Source organism: Lampetra fluviatilis, chromosome 55, assembly GCF_964198595.1.
Source record: "Lampetra fluviatilis chromosome 55, kcLamFluv1.1, whole genome shotgun sequence".
In the NCBI taxonomy this organism is placed as follows: domain Eukaryota; kingdom Metazoa; phylum Chordata; class Hyperoartia; order Petromyzontiformes; family Petromyzontidae; genus Lampetra; species Lampetra fluviatilis.
The window spans coordinates 5723170-5729498 of record NC_136329.1 but is presented as its reverse complement, the minus strand read 5'-3'; positions in this window follow the sequence as shown (position 1 = coordinate 5729498).

The following is a 6329-nucleotide window of genomic DNA, read 5'->3' as shown; positions in this document are numbered from 1 at the left end:
CTACTCACTCACTCACTCACCCACTCACCCACTCACTCACCCACCCACTCATCCACTCACCCACCCACCCACCCACTCACTCACTCACCCACTCACTCACCTACTCACTCACTCCCCCACTCACCCACTCACTCCCCCACTCACCCACTCACTCACCCACCCACCCACTCACCCACCCACCCACCCACTCACCCACCCACTCACTCACCCACTCACTCACCCACTCACTCACCCACCCACTCACCCACTCACCCACTCACTCACCCACTCACCGACTCACTCACCCACTCACCGACTCACTCACCCACTCACCGACTCACCCACCCACTCACTCATTCATCCACCCACTCACTCACCTACTCACTCACTCACTCACCCACTCACCCACTCACCCACTCACTCACCCACCCACCCACTCATCCACTCACCCACCCACCCACCCACTCACTCACTCACCCACTCACTCACCTACTCACTCACTCCCCCACTCACCCACTCACTCACCCACCCACCCACTCACCCACCCACTCACTCACTCACCCACTCACCCACTCACTCACTCACTCACTCACCCACTCACCGACTCACTCACCCACTCACCGACTCACCCACCCACTCACTCATTCATCCACCCACTCACTCACCTACTCACTCACTCACTCACCCACTCACCCACTCACTCACCCACCCACCCACTCATCCACTCACCCACCCACCCACTCACTCACTCACTCACCCACTCACTCACCTACTCACTCACTCCCCCACTCACCCACTCACCCACCCACCCACTCACCCACCCACTCACTCACTCACCCACTCACCCACTCACTCACTCACTCACCCACTCACCGACTCACTCACCCACTCACAGACTCACCCACCCACTCACTCATTCATCCACTCACTCACCTACTCACTCACCCACTCACCCACTCACCCACTCACTCACCCACCCACCCACTCATCCACTCACCCACCCACCCACCCACTCACTCACTCACTCACCCACTCACTCACCTACTCACTCACTCCCCCACTCACCCACTCACTCACCCACCCACCCACTCATCCACTCACTCACCCACCCACCCCACCCACTCACTCACCCACTCACTCATCCACTGGGGGGCTCCCAGTCACGTGGTGGGGTAGACTGGGGGGGTCCCAGTCACGTGGTGGGGTGGACTGGGGGGGGGGGGTCTCAGTCACGTGGTGGGTGAGTTGTTGTGTAGCTGTTGGTGAGTTGTTGCGTGTACTGCACTGTTTGTGACGGTGGCACTGCTGATGAATAAAACAAAGTTGGAATTCTGTCGCTTGTGTCAGTCTGGTGTCTACTCATGAGTCTATGGGTCTCTGTGTGGTGAGTCTGTGGGTCTCTGTGTGGTGAGTCTGTGGGTCTCTGTGTGGTGAGTCTGTGGGTCTCTGTGTGGTGAGTCTGTGGGTCTCTGCGTGAGTCTGTGGGTCTGTGTGGTGAGTCTGTGGGTCTCTGTGTGGTGAGTCTGTGGATCTCTGCGTGAGTCTGTGGGTCTATGTGTGGTGAGTCTGTGGGTCTCTGTGTGGTGAGTCTGTGGGTCTCTGTGTGGTGAGTCTGTGGGTCTCTGTGTGGTGAGTCTATGGGTCTCTGTGTGGTGAGTCTGTGGGTCTCTGTGTGGTGAGTCTGTGGGTATCTGCGTGGTGAGTCTGTGGGTCTCTGTGTGGTGAGTCTATGGGTCTCTGTGTGGTGAGTCTGTGGGTCTCTGTGTGGTGAGTCTGTGGGTCTCTGCATGAATCTGTGGGTCTATGTGTGGTGAATCTGTGGGTCTCTGTGTGGTGAGTCTGTGGGTATCTGCGTGGTGAGTCTGTGGGTCTCTGTGTGGTGAGTCTGTGGGTATCTGTGTGGTGAGTCTGTGGGTCTGTGTGTGATGAGTCTGTGGGTCTCTGTGTGGTGAGTCTTTGGGTCTCTGTGTGGTGAGTCTGTGGGTCTCTGTGTGGTGAGTCTGTGGGTCTCTGTGTGGTGAGTCTGTGGGTCTCTGTGTGGTGAGTCTGTGGGTCTCTGCGTGAGTCTGTGGGTCTCTGTGTGGTGAGTCTGTGGGTCTCTGCGTGAGTCTGTGGGTCTATGTGTGGTGAGTCTGTGGGTCTCTGTGTGGTGAGTCTGTGGGTCTCTGTGTGGTGAGTCTGTGGGTATCTGCGTGGTGAGTCTGTGGGTCTCTGTGTGGTGAGTCTATGGGTCTCTGTGTGGTGAGTCTGTGGGTCTCTGTGTGGTGAGTCTGTGGGTCTGTGTGTGATGAGTCTGTGGGTCTCTGTGTGGTGAGTCTTTGGGTCTCTGTGTGGTGAGTCTGTGGGTCTCTGCGTGAGTCTGTGGGTCTATGTGTGGTGAGTCTGTGGGTCTCTGTGTGGTGAGTCTGTGGGTCTCTGTGTGGTGAGTCTGTGGGTATCTGCGTGGTGAGTCTGTGGGTCTCTGTGTGGTGAGTCTATGGGTCTCTGTGTGGTGAGTCTGTGGGTCTCTGTGTGGTGAGTCTGTGGGTCTGTGTGTGATGAGTCTGTGGGTCTCTGTGTGGTGAGTCTTTGGGTCTCTGTGTGGTGAGTCTGTGGGTGTCTGTGTGGTGAGTCTGTGGGTCTCTGTGGTGAGTCTGTGGGTGTCTGTGTGGTGAGTCTGTGGGTCTCTGTGTGGTGAGTCTGTGGGTCTCTGTGTGGTGAGTCTGTGGGTCTCTGTGTGGTGAGTCTGTGGGTCTCTGTGTGGTGAGTCTGTGGGTCTCTGCGTGAGTCTGTGGGTCTCTGTGGTGAGTCTGTGGGTCTCTGTGTGGTGAGTCTGTCTGGTAAAACAACCCCCTATATCATGGTGCCGGAACGGACAACGTTGTTGTGGGCAGTGCTGTGGGAGGGAGGGCCAATTTCGATTGGCCTCTCCCTTTATGGCGTCTGTGACCGCCACAGCGGCTAAACGGGGGCTCTGGACGGGTGCGAGGGGCTGGTAACCTCTCCACCTTCAATTAACTACCACTAAACTACGACCGAAAATTGTAATTAGCAAGCTTGTGCCGGAGGCCCCGGAGAGACAGGCGTCTATGACGTTTCCTGGCCAAACCCCATTTGGCGGAGCCAGGAGATTGAATCTTTACCCTCGGGCTCTTCCAGACACAACAAAAAGCCACTACGGATGGCCACGTGGAATGTTCGAATGCTCACTGCAGAGGAGAGGCTGCCACTCCTCTGTCGGGAGCTGGACCTGTACCACCTGGATCTCTGTGGTATTCAGGAGGTCCGGTGGACCGGCTCTGGCTCCTGCCACCATGAGGGCTGGACAGTCCTCCACTCGGTGCAGGAGAGGTGTGGGAAGCTGTAAGCCCCAGGCTACTTTGGGCTCGCTTTCCCATCAACCGGAGGCAAGGAGTGGTGGTTGTGGTTACTTATGCCTCCACCGAAGACGAACATCCGTGGAGGGATGCAGGCAAGGCCAATGAGTCAGATGCCTTCTATGACCTCCTGTCACAGGTGCTCGCTAAAGTGGCCCCTCGGGATAGAGTCATCCTATTGGGCGACTTCAATGCCCAAGTTGGTCATGATGCTGGCACCTGGTCTGGAGTGATTGTAAGGCATGGGCCAGATCAGCTCATAACAACGGTAGGAGGCTGCTAGATTTTGTGCAGCCCATGGGCTTGTAATTACCAACACGCTGTTCCAGCATCGGCGCATCCACACAACATCATGGATGCATGCCGGGGTCCAAGCAAGAACATCTGCTGGACTACGTAATTAAGGAACAGTGGATGCGGGCCCATGTCCTTGACACCAGGACCTACCGTGGAGCTGATCTGCCCACTGACCATCGACTAGTCATCTGTAAGATGCGCCTGCCATTCTGTCCACTCCGGTGGTGGGTGTACACCCAGGACCCCATTCAAACCCAAGGTGGCCTGGTCTCAGCTAGCTGATGAAAATTGCAAGCAAGAATGTAATCATCTCTTGTGGCTGGGGTTGGCATCGTCCCCCACTCCTGCAGATGTCGAGGGGAAATGGGTGAGGTTTAGGACTGGCTCATGTAGCTGCAATGGCTGCTTTGGGTACACGGTTCAGACCTCCCCAGCGACCCTGGCTGACGGAGGAGGTGTTCAGGCTGGCTGAGAAAAAGCGACAGGCCCACTCTCATTGTGTACAGCATCCCATGTCAGAGAATGAGGAGGCTTACCGCAGCCTTCGCATGGAGGTTGGGAGAGCCGTGAGGCGCTGCAAGGATGGGTGGTGGTCACGGGTTGCTGAGATGGGAGTCTGCCTCAATGGCCCGCGATCACAAATCACGCTATAACTTCATCAAAAAAGTAACCTGCAGCGCCACACCTATTACTATCATTACGGGGAAAAAACGGTGATCCAATCTCCGACCCCCAGGAACAGGTTTACAGATTTGCTGAGCATTTCTGTCATGTCCTGGGGGAGGGGAAATCGCTCGGCATGGAAAACATCATGGGACAAAGTAGGGATGACCCAACTTAGGCTGCGGTGTCTCAAATATTGGAAGAAGTCACCCCCTGTGAGTGGCTGGCTGAGGTGCCATCTGTTGAGGAAGTAATAAAAGCGATCCAGAGTCTGAGACCAAGAAATGCACCGGGCAGAGATGAGCTCCCAAGTGAAATGTTTTGAGAGGGTGGCGTTTGTGCACAGACTGCCCTATATGACATCAAAACATGTCTGGACCACTGGACGGGTTCCGCAGGAATGGAAGGATGCTCTGGTGGTCCCCCCTCTTTAAGAAGGGGGACCGCACAGACTGTAACAACTACAGGGGCATCTCACTCCTCAGTGTGCCGGGAAAGGTCCTGGCAAGGATTATTCAATATCGCCTTGCCAGACACGCTGAGGAGAGGCTTGCGAAGCCCCAATATGGTTTCAGGAAAGGGCGGTCCTGCACAGATGCCATATTTTCTGTCCGTCTGCTACAGCAGAGGTGTAGGGAATTCCAACAAGACCTACATTTCTGCTTTATTGACCTGGTCAAGGCCTGTGATACCATCAGTAGGCCTGGGCTCTGGGTTGTTCTTCGTGCTTTCGGAGTCCCTGACCCTCTGCTCACGATCATTAAGGACCTTCATGGTGGTGAGCGGGCCCGGGTAAAACTAAGTGGCCAGGAGTCTGAGCCATTCCCTGTTCACCTTGGGGTGCGACAGGAATGTCATCTGGCTCCCACATTATTTAACACCTTTTTCGATCAACTAGTTCATGAAGCCTTTGATGGCTGTACCGGAGGAATTTCTATCTGGTACAGATACAATGGGAGGCTGATCAAATGCCCGGGTGTGGTCAACCATGTTATATATGCCGATGATCTGGTAATTGCCCGCTCACTCAGAGGAGGAGTTGGAGGCGCTGCTGCTGAACCTGGAGCTTGCCACTAAGAGATGGGGCCTTACCATCAGCCCAACCAAAACTAAGCACCTGCCTGGGTATTTCGTACCATCGAACACTCCACGTCCACAACTCCCAATTGGTGACAGTTGTGGAGAGAATGGAGAGTTTCCCATACCTGGGCAGTGTCCTCATGACCGGCTCCGGTTTGACATCAAGAAGTCTCACTCCGAATCAGTCGAGCGGCATTATTTTTTCATTGGTTGCGTAATCCTGTGTGGAAGCTACCTGGTCTGTCACTCCGCACGAAGCTTCGGGTCTTCTCGGCCATGGTCATTCCCTCCCTTCTCTACGCTTGCGAAACGTGGAACCCCCCTAATGGAGCATCTTCGCCGGTTAGAAACATTTAGGCTGGCTTGCCTACGATCCATCCTGGGTTTAACCAGGCTGGATTGTGTGAGGAGCTCCCAAATCCTTGAAAGATCTGGACAAAGTCCCATCGGTGAGCTCCTCCGGCAGGCAAGGCTGCGTTTGGCTGGGTCATGTAGCCCGCATGCCCAGCCACCGCATGCCGAAACAGCTTATGTTCGGCCGAATGACTCAAGAATATGAATGTGTTAGCCGTCTTTTTTTAGGCGATCAGCCCCCTCTGCACTGGATGGCTGGTGTCGGCTCTCACGGGAAATAAAAGCTGGCATCCCCTAACAGTCGGGCCTCCGAGTGGTCTACCGTAAGCACAACCCTACACACCCCAAAGATCAGCCATCGTGGAGGGCAGAAGCGTCCTTGTTTCATGGTTAACGTGACAACTCTGACCACAAGTCATTTTCGGGCATGTTTCACAGATATTAAGCCAGAATGTTTATTCCACGCTGGAATGAAACAGAAGCGCATCGGTACATACATTGTCAAAGCCTCGACTCACTTTTTCAAACTGATACAAAATAACTTAGTGTAATTTAAGCTTAATTTCTCTCCCGCGATTCTTAATTTTGGACATTGCGAGA